The 14,427-nt window shown below is 47.1% G+C and overlaps 1 long non-coding RNA gene across 1 annotated transcript; it reads left to right on the top strand.

Annotated features, from left to right (window-relative positions):
• Positions 1-1,503: 1,503 nt before the first annotated feature.
• On the top strand, positions 1,504-4,004 carry LOC308577015. Its single transcript, XR_014003334.1, has 2 exons — positions 1,504-1,719; positions 3,716-4,004. It is a non-coding gene; the product is annotated as an uncharacterized lncRNA (long non-coding RNA).
• Positions 4,005-14,427: the final 10,423 nt, after the last annotated feature.

Raw genomic sequence — 14,427 nt, 5'->3', positions numbered from 1 at the left:
GGGAAGCCGAGGTTGCCTCTGGGTCTGGTAACCCTCCAGCTTCTCCTGAGCTACAGAGGCTCAGGGCAGAGAGGCAGAGGGAACTAAGTTCCTGCAGGAGGAGTGCTTGCCTCAAGGCCAGGAGAGGTGAGTCACCTGTAGACTAGGGCCGCCCTATGCCTTGGGGCAGATAAAAGGCAGTCAGCCCCAGTCCCATTGTGGGAGCAACATTGTTGGTTACCTGTTCCTGCCAGACGCTGTCCTGCTTTCTGCCAGAGTTCCTGACCATGCCAGACTCCCTGCCTTGGACCCCGCTTCAGCCTCAGACCAGACACGGACCACGCACGGCAACTTCCCTGGGACCAGCACACAGGATAGCCTGCAAATCCAAACATTATCTCCCTCCACTTTTACCCTCACAACAACCCTGTGGGGTAGGTTAGGCTGAGAGAGATAGTGACTCATCCAAGATCACCCAGTAAGCTTCATAACTGGGTGGTGGAGATTTGCACCTAGGTCTCTTCCCCAGTCTTAGCAGAACACTCAAAGCACTACTGTACATGACAGTCTCCAGATGTGTGATACCTTTTTTCTTACTTGAGATGCTCCAAATCCAAGCCGATCAAAAACAAAGCACAGACTTAACTTCTCAGCAATTCCCCAAAGAGCGACCATTATAAATTTAAACAAAAGTCTGTCTTGGCAAGGAAACTGGAACTTCCCAGCGACTATCTCCTATGCCTGGGTGGTGGTAAATATTAATGGTGAAAGATAAAAGCAAATCTCTGGGTGCCGGAGATGGATATTTTAAAAGGCTTGTGCAGACTTCCCATGAAAAATGAAAATGGTACAGCAAGTGATTTACATATAAAACATTGCTCTTTCATTCCATCAGCCTAAGTGATGGATGCGGTAATTGGCCAAGGCAACCAAGAGGACACTTGCCAAGTCGCTTGTGTAGATTTTTATGATGCGTTAACTACCTTAGTCACTTACAAAGACGATCAGCTCAATGAATAACCATCAAAGGTCAAACTCTGTTTTGATAGATTTGTCAAGCAAAGTTGCCACCTTCTTCTATCCAAGTCCTGGCACGGAGTATTAATGCCTTGCTGAGCTCCAGACCTACTACTGCTTGAACGGAGAGCCTCCAGAGAGAAGATAAGACTGGCTAGCGCCCTGAATAAATTAATAATTTTGACAATTACGTAACAGGCTGGCAGCGGAAACCAGGTTGTATCTAAACCCACAACAGAATGAAGTGGGAGAGCCCTGGGATGGTAGAACAGACCGTACCACTTCAGACTGCAGGTACAACAATCACATCTTTGTGTCAGGCTTCAGGGAACTGGCTTCCTCCCCCCATGGCAGTAGATAAGCAGAACAAAGGAAAAGGAGTCTTCTTACCAATTAGAAACTTTGATAATCACAGTGAGAGAACAAAGAACCCTAATCTCTTTTTGTCCCATGCCTTAAGTGCGCTGGTTGCCAGGTATGCAGAGTTTTCTGAGCAGACGGTGGGTATTGGCCATATAACTGTTCATGTCACAAAGCCATGAGTATTGGGTAAGGTGTTTGTGACAGAGGAAGCAGCAAACATGATGGAGACAGCAACTGTACAACAGACCTCAATGGGCAGGGTGTGAGGATGCAACTGTAAGCATCAGAATTGGCAGAAAGAGGGTGCAATTGGTTGGCTGTGAAAGGTGGTGCTTTGGTGAAGTGCAGGACCAGCTCCAGGTATGAAGAGGCTTGAATTTAGTGGTCCATTGGTGGCCCCTGGAAGGCTCACCTGGTGCTGGGGGCGGTAGGCAGCAGCACTCAGAGCAGTGCCCCATATGATGTCAGGAGCATTGTGGGAAATTAAAATGGCTGCTAAAATCAGGCTGCTCATGTCTGACAAGTTATTTTAAAGGGGGTGGGGGTGGCCAGGGACCATTATCAGCAATGGGGTCTGCTGGGATGCTGTCAGGCTTCAGGGAATCATCTTTCTCCCCTCATGGCAGTAGATAAGAAGATCAAAGAAAGGAACGTCTTACCAATTAGAATCTTTAATAATCACAGTGAGAGAACAAAGAACCCATCTCCTAGAAATGGTGGTGCTCCCAATTAAGGGTCACTCCCCCTCTCCGTCCCTATTAATCTATGTCCTACGTCTTGTAATCTGAGCTTGTACCCGTCTGTTCTGACACTTTCTGAGCTCTCCGTGACTTTGGAGAAGGGGGGTGAATGTTGTCCAGAGACTATGAATCTGTTAACCCTCTCTCTTCCAGTGTTTCTTCTTCTTCTAACTGTTCCCCATCCAGTATTTCCCAGCTTCTGCCTTCTGAACTATGCCCCTCTGCAAACCACTATTCCAAATCTATACTGTCCTCCTGGGAAGATTCGGGACCCGGAGCAGGGGGAGGGAGAGGCTCTCACCATTCTTCCTCAGTGCAGCCCTCCTCTGCACAGTCCCTGACACTTTGGGAGGCCCTCCACATAAAACAAACACACAGAATTCTCACAGCAAGGGAAGGACTGAGTTAGAACCTTTCCCCATTCTTGTGTGCCAAGTTTCTACATGCCGGGAATTTTTTCATGTGAAGGAGCATTTAAAATTGATATGCTCCACCTGCACTCTGAAATGGTGCAATGCCCTCTACAAGGATGAGGTTGCCCTGCAAATGCTGTTGAACTACAACTCCCATCGACCTTGATCATGGGCCTTCCAGCTGGCACAGACAGGAGTTGCAGTCCAACAACATCTGGAGGGCCGCAGGTTAACCATCTGCGCTCTACAGTCTCAGGGCTCTTCTATCTTATTCTTCCGGTACAGCAAAACCTTTTCCTCATTCATTCATTCATTCATTCATTCATTCATTCAGTTACAGAATGAATTGATTCAGATAAACAACTGAAGCATTTCCTTATGTTTCAGTCAGGGTTTCCCAAAGTTGGGTCTCCATCTGTTTTTGGACTACAATTCCCATCATCCCTGACCACTGCTCCTGCTAGCTAGGGATGATGGGAGTTGTAGTCCAAAAACAGCTAGAGACCCAAGTTAGGGAAACCCTGGTTTAGACTATCCAGTAAGGATCTGCTCTCATTTCATTGATGGGGCTGGCCTACCCTTGAGGCAGAATGAGACATCTGCCTCAGGCACCTGAAGTCCAAGTTGGTCCCCCCCCCTGACCATCACAGCCGTCACCTCCACCATCAACAGAGAAGTGGTGCTGGCAGTGGCACCCGCTTCTGGTGAGATCTCACGAGATCTTGCCAAAATCTCATGAGATCTCGCAAGATCTCGTTGAAATCTCGTGAGATCTAGCTGGGACTCGATGGTAGCACTGCTTTGGGATGATACGTTCCCATTTGGCCTCAGACAGTGAAACAGGACACACTGCCCTTTTCATTGAGATAAAGTGAGTGGCATTTGTCAGGGGACAGAGCAGGACCTTTTCAGCATTGGCCCCTGTTCTAGGATTGCTGTTCTTGCAGTTTGCATTCTACCCACATTTATCTACCAAAGCTTTTAACTAACGTCTGATATGGCCACTGTTTTTTGGAATTCAGCATCCATGTTTTTATTACTGCTTAGGTGTGTTGCTGTGACAGCTTTGTACTGCTTTCAGCAATCCAAGGCTCATTCCTTGACTTCTGTGCAAAATGAGACGAAGGGTCAGAGCAAAATTTGCACAAAACGCTTGCAACCACTGTTGGTGCAGGCATGTGATGTGATGTGTGTTCCTTTCAGATAATTGTCTGAAAGCACATTGGAGTGGTCCACTGGCTACTTATCAAAACTGTACTGCACAGAGAGCCTCCAGCATGAAAACTTTAGCCTATCCCCACTTTAATGACCTCCAGCTCAAACCAGTCCACAGGCAGAGAGGATAAAGGAAAGGACACTGAACTCAACTCTCTCAATGGTTGTGGTTTGGACTCTGCATAGTTTCTGCTCAATAACAGCTTTTACGGTGTAACTTAAACTTAGCATTGTATCCTGGCAGAGTGGTATCAGATATAATGTCTAATGCTTACCTCTGTGCTGGCTTTTTATTGCTTTGCTTTGTTGTTGAGAGACTTAAGAAATATGCCCTTTTATTTTGGTGCCAACCGTGGGGCGGTGTGGGGAGGGAGAAATTTCTAGATGCCACGGTCCAAGTTTGGGGCAAGTACTCTTTGGTGAGAGAACCCCAGCAGAGATTTAAAATCACAAAATATGCAGCAAAGGAAAACATGGAAATATTGGCTGTTGGACCATTAAAATATGCCCTTTCAAGTTTCCCTCTTCCCCCAGCATAGGGAAAGACCACACATTTGGTAACTTAAAAAATGGCTTACTTACAAACTCTCCAAAGGTCAGATTCATGTGCTTTTCGATACATCAGTCAGAAAAGTTGCATAGGCAGTAAAACTTAGCTTAGTTACAAAGTGGTTTAAGTTCCTAAATTATTGGTATAGGAACTCAATAATGGCTGGTGAGAGCCATGCGGTTGAGCTGAAACAGCCAGTGCAAACCTCTTCATACACTGAGCCTCTCAGGTAGACTGGGGGCCAGGGGACAATAGACTTGATTACCTATTTCCTCTCAAGGTTAGGGAAGTGACATAGCTAAGCTTGGCAGGACAGCTTATTCTATGGTATTAACCCTTTCATGCATTAATTAGACCCAAGCATATTGATTATATGAGGTTGGTTACCTCATGTTTTCTTCACAAATCTGACTCAGGGTGGAATAATAATAATAATAAATTATTTATACCCCCGCCCATCTGGCTGAGTTTCCCCAGCCACTCTGGGCAGCTCCCAATCAAATGTTAAAAACAGTACAGCATTAAATATTAAAAACTTCCCTAAACAGGGCTGCCTTCAGAAGTCTTTTAAAGATGGGATAGCTGCTTATTTCCTTCACATCTGAAGGGAGGGTGTTCCACAGGGTGGGCACCACTACCGAGAAGGCCCTCTGTCTGGTTCCCTGTAACCTCACTTCTCGCAATGAGGGAACTGCCAGAAGGCACTCAGCACTGGATCTCAGTGTCCGGGCTGAACGATGGGGGTGGAGACGCTCCTTCAGGTATACAGGACCGAGGCCGTTTAGGGCTTTAAAGGTCAGCACCAACACTTTGAATTGTGCTCCGAAACGTACTGGCAACCAATGCAGATCTCTCAGGACCGGTGTTATGTGGTCCCGGCGGCTGCTCCCAGTCACCAGTCTAGCTACTGCATTCTGGATTAATTGCAGTTTCCAGGTCACCTTCAAAGGTAGCCCCACGTAGAGCGCATTGCAGTAGTCCAAGCGGGAGATAACTAGAGGATGTACCACTCTGGCGAGACAGTCTGTGGGCAGGAACAAAACGCAATTATGGAAAATGCATGATTCCAGTCCCACATCTGCTAAGATAATGGGAATTGGGGGGGGGGGCTTTCAGGGAGAAGATCAGTGAAGAGGAAAGGGTGCTTAACTTTTCTTGTGCTCACTGGTCATCCTCTGCAATCCCCCTACCACCCCCAGGTCTCTTTAACCATCACCTGACTCACTCTCAGAGTCAAAGCCCAGAGGGTAAAACTTTAGAAAACAACCTAGGAATGGTATTTGCAGGAGAGGTGTGGGTGGGTGGAGGGTTAAGCAACCCTCCCACGTGCTACTTCACACCTGCAAGTTCCCCGTCACTCACTCACCCCAGATTAGTGTTACAAGGAAAGTTAAAAAGGTAAAAGGTAAGGACTCCTGGACTCTTTTCATTTTCTTCTTTTCTTTTTTAAAAACTTTTGTTGTGTGTGTATGTTTTGATTTTAAACCAATAAAGATTATTTTTTTTTTTAAAAAAAAAGAACTCTGATGATGCCTTTTGCATCCCAAGACATAGGACAGAGGGTGGGTACAAACTAGTCTGCTGTACAACATTAAGATTTACATTCATTTTTGAATCTATCTGCACCTCTATTGGCATGTGGTCCCTGGAAGCAGAGCCGGCCCACTAATGAGGCAAGGTGAGGCAACTGCCTCGGGCAGCAGAATCCACAGGGACAGCAAATCTCAATGTAGAACTTTACTCCCTCTTTGTTCCCAGTATAGATCTTCATCTACCCCTTCTTCCCTGGCAGAGGGAGGCGCTATTTTGTGGCTCCCCTCAGGTGCTAAGAAGTAAGGGTAAAGGTAAAGGACCCCTGGATGGTTAAGTCCAGTCAAAGGCAACTATGGAGTTGCGGCACTCATCTCGCTTTCAGGCCGAGGGAGTCAGCACATGTCCACAGACAGCTTTCCCGTTCATGTGGCCAGCATGATTAACCGCTTCTGGCACAACAGGACACCATGATGGAAACCAGAGCGCACGAAAACACCATTTACCTTCCCGCCGCAGCAGTACCTATTTATCTACTTGCACTGGTGTGCTTTTGAACTGCTAGGTTGGCAGGAGCTGGGACAGAGCAACTGGAGCTCATTTCATTGCAGGGATTCGAACTGCCAACCTTCTGATCGGCAACCCCAAGAGGCCCAGTGGTTTAGAACTCAGCGCCACCCGCACACACTGCTTTGCCCCACAGCTTGAATCAGCCTTCCCTGACCCCATTGTTCAGTTCTGCTTAACCTTGCCGGGAATTTAATGTGATCAATATCCAGGTTCCCAAAAACATGGACAACCGCTAGCAGTGCACTCCTGTACATATCTACCCAAAGGAAAATGTCATTAAGAATTTCATCACATGAATCAAATTGATTTATACTAAACCTACAGCCTCAATATTTGTAAATAAGGTAGAATTTTTAACTGCAGGCTCAACAAGGAGGCTCATTGACACCACTGTGATTCAACATTTGGATATAAGTAATGGCGGAGGAGGGATGTGGGTGGCGCTGTGGGTCAAACCACAGAGCCTAGGACCTGCCGATCAGAAGGTCGGCGGTTCGAATCCCCGTGACGGGGTGAGCTCCCGTTGCTCGGTCCCTGTTCTTGCCAATCTAGCAGTTCAAAAGCACATCAAAGTGCAAGTAGATAAATTGGTATCGCACTGGCGGGAAAGTAAACAGTGTTTCCGTGCGCTGCTCTTGTTCTCCAGAAGCGGCTTAGTCATGCTGGCCACATGACCCGGAAGCTGTACGCCAGCTCCCTTGTCCAATAAAGCGAGATGAGTGCCGCAACCCCAGAGTCGGCCACAACTGGACCTAATGGTCAGGGGTCCCTTTACCTTTTAATGGCGGAGGAGGCCGTCAAAATGGACCTGATAATTATCAAGGATGCAAATAATAGGTAATCATTCAGAATGCAAATAATTTTGAGGGATTCAGAGAAATCATTTGAAACAAGCTTGCTTGATGAATTTGGGCAGATTTCAAACTGTAAATGTGCAAAGATCAGAGTGGTTTGCTTATCATACGCCAGAGGAATATGAAAGATAATATTGTGAAAAGATATTGAATTCCATGGAGAAAGACCCCCAAAAGATACCTGGGGATTTGGATTACTCAAGATCTGGAAGATTTAATTCAATATAATCACTCCAAACTGATGCAGGAAGTAAGAAAAGACTGATCCAGCTGGCAAGGCATAAACCTCTTGTGGCTGGCCTGGTTATAAAAATGAATATAAAGCCTCGTATTTTCTTCCTATGATTAAATATAATGTTAAAAGTAAATGATTGTTTAATTTAAAAATGGCAAGATCTTTGGTTTATCTTTTTATGGGCAGGCAAGGACCTTAGAGTTACATCCAAAATGCTCTGTCAGCATACATACATGCATACATACATACATACATACATACCGTATTTTTTGCTCTATAAGACTCACTTTTCCCCTCCTAAAAAGTAAGGGGAAATGTGTGTGCGTCTTAAGGCGCGAATGCAGGCTGCACAGCTATCCCAGAAGCCAGAACAGCAAGAGGGATTGCTGCTTTCACTGTGTAGCGATCCCTCTTGCTATTCTGGCTTCTGAGATTCAGAATATTTTTTTTCTTGTTTTCCTCCTCCAAAAACTAGGTGCGTCTTGTGGTCTGGTGCGTCTTATCAGTGGCGTAGCGTGGGGGGGGTGCAGGGGGGGCCGGGCGCACCGGGCGCAACATCTGGGGGTTAGGGTTAGGGGGCGCAAATCCACGGGTTAGGGGGTGCAAATTACTTGCCTTGCCCCGGGTGCTGACAACCCCGCTACGCCACTGCGTCTTATAGAGTGAAAAATATGGTAAATAGTCAGAGGACTGGCATTTCCTAATGCAAAATATTATTGTGCTGCTATGCTTGGACATTAAAGATGCGGCTTGAAAGTTCAGCTGTTACAGGAAGAAGTGAACAAACTGGTCTGTCAACTGAAAAAAAATCTTTGATGCACTGTATTAGCAGGAAGGATTTCACAGTTATAAATTCAAACCCTATTAGGGATGTTTGTGCAGTTTTTGAAAAGTTTAAAAGCAAGCGTAGTCTGGGACTATCTATCTATCTATCTATCTATCTATCTATCTATCTACCTATGTATTGATAGATTATTAGGAGAAATGAAGCTATGGGAGAGAAAGAGGTTCGTAGAACCTGAGGGCTATGGTGTGTGTGGGTGTGGGTGTGGGTGTTTTAAAGGGATTAGCAATAAATATATGACTGATTTAAACATGGAATCGGTTGAGAACCGTTTTCTTTTATTTAAATTCCTCAGTTATGGATCAGAAAATATATCAATTTCAGTTTCTCATTTTTCCAATCTTCCGCCTCAGTTTGTGAATACTCATTATATCTTTTTTTAAAAAAAACTGATTAGAGACTATGGTGCTAAGTGGTATATAGATTGTTATGGCCAATAAATGAAATAAATCATTGGTGTGGGTGGGTAGGTGTACTCCTATCCTCACACATACACCTAACAGTGCTGTTATTTCTAGAAAAAGAGGTGCCGGAACACACCATGAACACCTCTCTTGTTCTCTTATAATGGCAATGGCACCCACCTGAGGGGTACCGGAACTGAGTCCTGGTGAGTTCCCACTAAAACAAAAGCCCTGTACATACATATATAGAAAATCACATAAATGGGGAGGGGAAGTCGATACAGGATTGTAGCCCTAAGTGCCTAATTGAAATAGATTTCGCATTACCTCAGATCCTTTTAAAGAAATGTGCTAACACAGAACAATGTGCTACATGGTCAACAAGAAGGACTATAGATCGGAAGGGACCCTGAGGATCACATAACAACAACAACAACAACAACAACAACAACAACAACAACAACAACAACAACAACAACAACACAGTGGTACCTCTGGTTACGTACTTAATTCGTTCCAGAGGTCTGTTCTTAACCTGAAACTGTTCTTAACCTGAAGCACCACTTTAGCTAATGGGGCCTCCTGCTGCCGCTAAACCCCCAGAGCACGATTTCTGTTCTTATCCTGAAGCAAAGTTCTTAACCTGAAGCACTATTTCTGGGTTAGTGGAGTCTGCAACCTGAAGTGTATGTAACCTGAAGCATATGTAACCCAAGGTACCACTGTATATTATTTATACCCCACCCATCTGGCTGGGTTTCCCCAGCCAGTCTGGGTGGCTCCCAACAGAAAATCAAAAACACGAGAAAACATCAAACATTAAAAACTTTCCTAAACAGGGCTGCTTTCAGATGTCTTCTGAAAGTCAGATAGTTGTTTGTTTATTTGACATCTGATGGGAGGGTGTTCCACAGGGTGGGCGCCACTACCGAAAAGGCCTTCTGCCTGGTTCCCTGTAACTTCGCTTCTCGCAGTGAGGGAACCCCCAGAAGGCCCTCGGAGCTGGACCTCAGTGTCCGGGCTGAACAATGGGGATGTAGACGCTCTGTGCTGGTCCTAGGGGTTAACCGAGAGGCAAGGTCCGAGTCCAGTCCAAGGCCGATGGTGCGGTATGGAGGCTGTCTGTCGAAGCTGTAGCTGCGTCCAAGGCAGGGAGTTGGGTGAGGTCAGGAACTCTGGCAGAAGAGCAGGACAGGGTACTGGCAGAAACAGGCTAGCAACAACGTTGCTCCCGCAACCTGGGACTGGGGCTGGCCGGCTTTTATCTGCCCCGAGGCATAGGGCGGCCCCGGTCCACAGGTGACTCGCCTCTCCTGGCCTGGAGGTGAGCACTCCTCCTGCAGGAACTTAGTTCCTTCCGCCTCTCTGCCCTGAGCCTCTGTAGCTCAGGAGAGGCTGGAGGGTTACCGGACCCAGAGGCAACCTCCTCTTCCCCTGACGGGGCTGAGAGTGGAGCACCTGCAGGCAATGGGTCCTCCGTCACCTCAGGAGCCAGAGCAGACTCAGCTGATGCCTGCACCTGAGGATCCAGCACAGGTGAGGACCCTTCAGGCTCAAGCCCCAGCCCCTGCTCCGCTGGTTCTGGAGGTGGGGACTCCTGTGCAGGCTGGGATTCCTTCGGTTCAGCCTCTGAGTCTGAATCCCAGGCCATCACATGCTCCTTCAGGTATATCTAGTGCAACCCTCTGCAATGCAGGAATATGCCACTGTCTGAAACAGGGATCAAACCTGCAACCTTGACATTATCAGCACCACGCTCTAACTGTGGCTGGATGGTTACGTGGGAGCCGGTTGAAGCTAAATCCTTCGAAGACAGAGGTCCTGTGGCTGAGACAGGGCGATATGGGATGGGGGGGCAACTCCCATCTCTTGCGGGGGCGCAATTAGTGCCAGCACCGTCCGTTAAGAGTTTGGGTGTAATCTTCGACACCTCCCTTTCCATGGAGGCGCAGATTGCAGCTATAACAAAGGCGGCATTTTTTCATCTCCGCCAAGCTAAGCAGTTGGCTCCTTACCTCTCTCGCCCTGACTGTTAGCCACTGTGATCCACACGACGGTCACCTCCAGACTCGATTATTGTAACTCGCTCTACGTGGGGCTGCCCTTGAGACTGACCCAGAAACTCCAGCGGGTGCAGAATGCTGCAGCGAGACTCCTTACGAGGTCTTCGCTGCGAGATCACATTCACCCGGTGCTATACCAGCTGCACTGGCTCCCGGTGAAGTACAGGATCAGGTTTAAGGTGCTGGTTTTAACCTTTAAAGCCCTATACGGCCTAGGACCCTCGTACCTACGGGACCGCCTCTCCTGGCATAGGCGCCGACTCCATGGGGCTTGAGGGGGCTCGAGCCCCCTCAAAAAAATTTTTTTGAGGGGGCTCAGCCCCCCCAATAATCTCGGGCGGGCGCCCTTCCAGCAGAGCGCCGCCGCCGTCCCCCGCCTCCTCCTCACCTGCTCCTTCGCCAGCCAGCCAGCCGCGCGCCCTAATCGGAGGCACTGCCGGAAATCCCACGAGAACAGGGGAATCCCGACTGGCCACACCTCCCAGCCAGCCAATCGGCTGGCTGGGGGGGCGTGGCTTGCCCTATTTAGGGCCGGAGCCACTTTATTTGCATATTCATGAGCTTATTTATTATTCATGAGCTTTCCCGGGCCCCCCCCCGATATTTTTTCTAAGTCCGCGTCCCTGTCTCCTGGTATGCCCCACAGAGAAACCTACGGTCTTCAAATAAAAACATCTTGAAGGTCCCAGGCCACAGAGAATTTAGGCTGGCCTCAACTAGAGCCAGGGCTTTTTCGGTTGTGGCTCCGATCTGGTGGAACACTCTGTCACAAGAGACCAGGGCCCTGCGGGACTTGACATCTTTCCGCAGGGCCTGCAAGACAGAGCTGTTCCACCAGGCCTTTGGCCAGGGCACAGCCTGACTCCCTCCCTTGGCAATCTTCGCAGAGCTCTGGCCCAATGGTTGCCAGTGGCTTGAATTAATTAATTTTATAATGAATGATTTTAGAATGTTGTTTATGCTGTACTTTTGTACTGTTTTATTGTTGTTAGCCGCCCTGAGCCCGGCTTCGGCTGGGGAGGGCGGGATATAAATAAAATTTATTATTATTGTTGTTATTATTATTATTGTTATTGTTATTATTGTTATTAACTGACTGAGCTCTCCCAGCCCAGCCTGCTCTTGTGCCCCTAACTGCAGCCTGAAGTGCAGAAATCAGCAGGGGGAGCTTTGAACGTCACAGAGACAAAGAGGACCACCCGATTACTTTTGTGCAAGAAGTCCCTGTTAAAAGCACCAGCTACGACTGTCAGCTGTAAAGTTGGCAATCCTACGGCCCCAGGAAGTTCCCTTTGACAGCTTTCTGTTCTTAATCCAATTGAGAGCAATAAAAGTAATCACATCCTGAAAGCCCTGATCTTGCCACCAGTTAATTATAAATGTGTTTCGAGTTCTCCAGTAAACCTGGGAGGTTCTGCGATGCCTCTCCCATGCTGTGCAACAAACCACACAGTGATACTTATTAAAAGAGAGGTGGATCCTCATTAAGTAAGCTCGTCGCTCCATTAAAAACACACACAGGGAGAAACACACCGAGTGAGAACAAGGGACGTTTTCTTCCACTTCCTTTACTGCTCTCAGAAGCTCGGAAGATTCCAGGTTTAATGCTTTTTAAATTATAGCTCTCCACGGTCACTGCATGTTTGGTCTTGGGTTGCTGGAATGTGGCAATGGCACTCCCAAGACAAGAAAGGCAACATGAGAAGATTTGCCACTAAAGGCATCTCCACACTATACAGTTAGAGGTGTTATTGAGTTGAGGGGGAACCCCCCCCAAACCCTAGAAATTGATAAGTGGTAGGAATTTGATGAATTGGGATGTGGGTGAAAGTACAAGCGGAATGGGGGGAATTTATAATCTAAAAAACCATTGTAAACAGCTAAAATCGTTAGTGGGATTGGAATAACACTTGTAGTTTAATGGTGAATTTTTGACATACAGTAATGGAAATGCAAAAGATTTGGATTATTATAAAAGATGCAGGAGGAAAGGACTAATAATAGGACCCACAAAGGGGAGGAGGGAAGTCCAGGAGATTCTTTTTTAATTTGAAAAACCCAAATAAATAAATTTGCAAAAAAAAAGGAAGGAAGGAAGGAAGGAAGGAAGGAAGGAAGGAAGGAAGGAAGGACGGACGGACAAGCTGCAGAACTGTGCCAAACAAGGAATCCCTGGGTTGGCTTATGCAAAGCAGCTGGACCGGCCTAGCAAAGAGCAACTCTGTTAACATGACAAAAGGGGTTGAAGTGACTGGAAAAGAGAGAGTTTTGAGCAAGGGGTGCTGGGAAGAAGAAGAAGAAGAAGAAGAAGAAGAAGAAGAAGAAGAAGAAGAAGAAGAAGAAGAAGAAGAAGAAGAAGAAGAAGAAGAAAGACTGGGATCCATCTTGGGCAGGCCGGCTGAAGGCTGGCTGCACTGCTGTGGGGGACAAACCCCTCTTGCAATGAATGACCTGCTGTAAGATCTGGACTCCCTCCATGCACATTGCAAACAAATTAAAACATTAGCAGGATTGATGTATAGACCCGTGCAGCAAGAGTCAGCTAGGGAGAACCTAAGGGGGAATTAGTAAATAGATTTTAACTGGATATGCAGCAATAAAAGGATATAAAAGAAATAACTGCCTTCAGATATCTTCTAAAAGTCTGGTACTTGTTTTTCTCTTTTACATCTGGTGAGAGGGCGTTCCACAGGGCGGGTGCCACTACCAAGAAGGCCCTCTGCCTGGTTCCCTGTCACTTGGCTCCTCACAGCAAGGTAACTGCCAGAAGGCCCTCGGCGCTGGACCTAAGTGTCTGGGCAGAACGATGTGGGTGGAGACACTCCTTCAGGTATACTGGACCGAGGCCATTTAGGGCTTTAACGGTCAGCACCAACACTTTGAAGTGTGCTCGGAAACATTCCTATAAAACCACCAAGCTACAGCCCTTCCCAAATAACCTAAAGAAAAGAATACCACTCTGCAGCATTTTATTGCAGATTCTATATGCTAATACTAAAGGAAAAAGTTGGCCTCCCTGAGTAGTGATCTGGCAACCCAGTTTCTCACAATAACCTTCTGGTTGGAGTTAGTAGTTGTGCAGAAGAGGCAACTGTTTCAGGGGCATGGTCTCACACATAGGCGACAGAACTTCCCCCCAGACCTTCTCTTTTGCACAATTCCTAAAAGCAGAGATGGCCTGTCCTCCATTGCATCTGGTCACCCTTAATCTATGTCACCGTGTGGCTTCTTTGAGATGGCATGACTTGCCTAACTCCACCCTGCTGGGCCTTAGAGGCTTTCTCACCAACTTGCTTCCTGGTATGGAGGCTGCTAGTTGTGTGGTTTCCAGTTTGATCACCGGCAGTGATATCACACACACACACCTGCTCTGGATCTCTTCCATCAACCAGGCAGCCTTTGATTTGACCACATTGATCTTGGAACGCTGAATTGGCAAAGTAGGACTCTTCCTTGCATTTATTCAAAGTATCGTATCTCTGGGTTCCATCTTGAAAGAAACTTACATGATTAATGGATCCTGTTCTTTTCCTTGAAACCACCAGCTCATTTGCCTTTGTGAACTGGGCTACAGAGGACAACCCAGTGATCTGATCCTGTGTGAGATGCAACAACATTCTCAAGACTGTATTCTCCAGGGATTCTATGGT

This window comes from Podarcis bocagei, assembly GCF_964188305.1.
Source record: "Podarcis bocagei genome assembly, chromosome: 17".
Classification (NCBI taxonomy): domain Eukaryota; kingdom Metazoa; phylum Chordata; class Lepidosauria; order Squamata; family Lacertidae; genus Podarcis; species Podarcis bocagei.
Note: the sequence above shows the minus strand (reverse complement) of the source record. Positions and strands in the feature narration are given on the sequence as shown.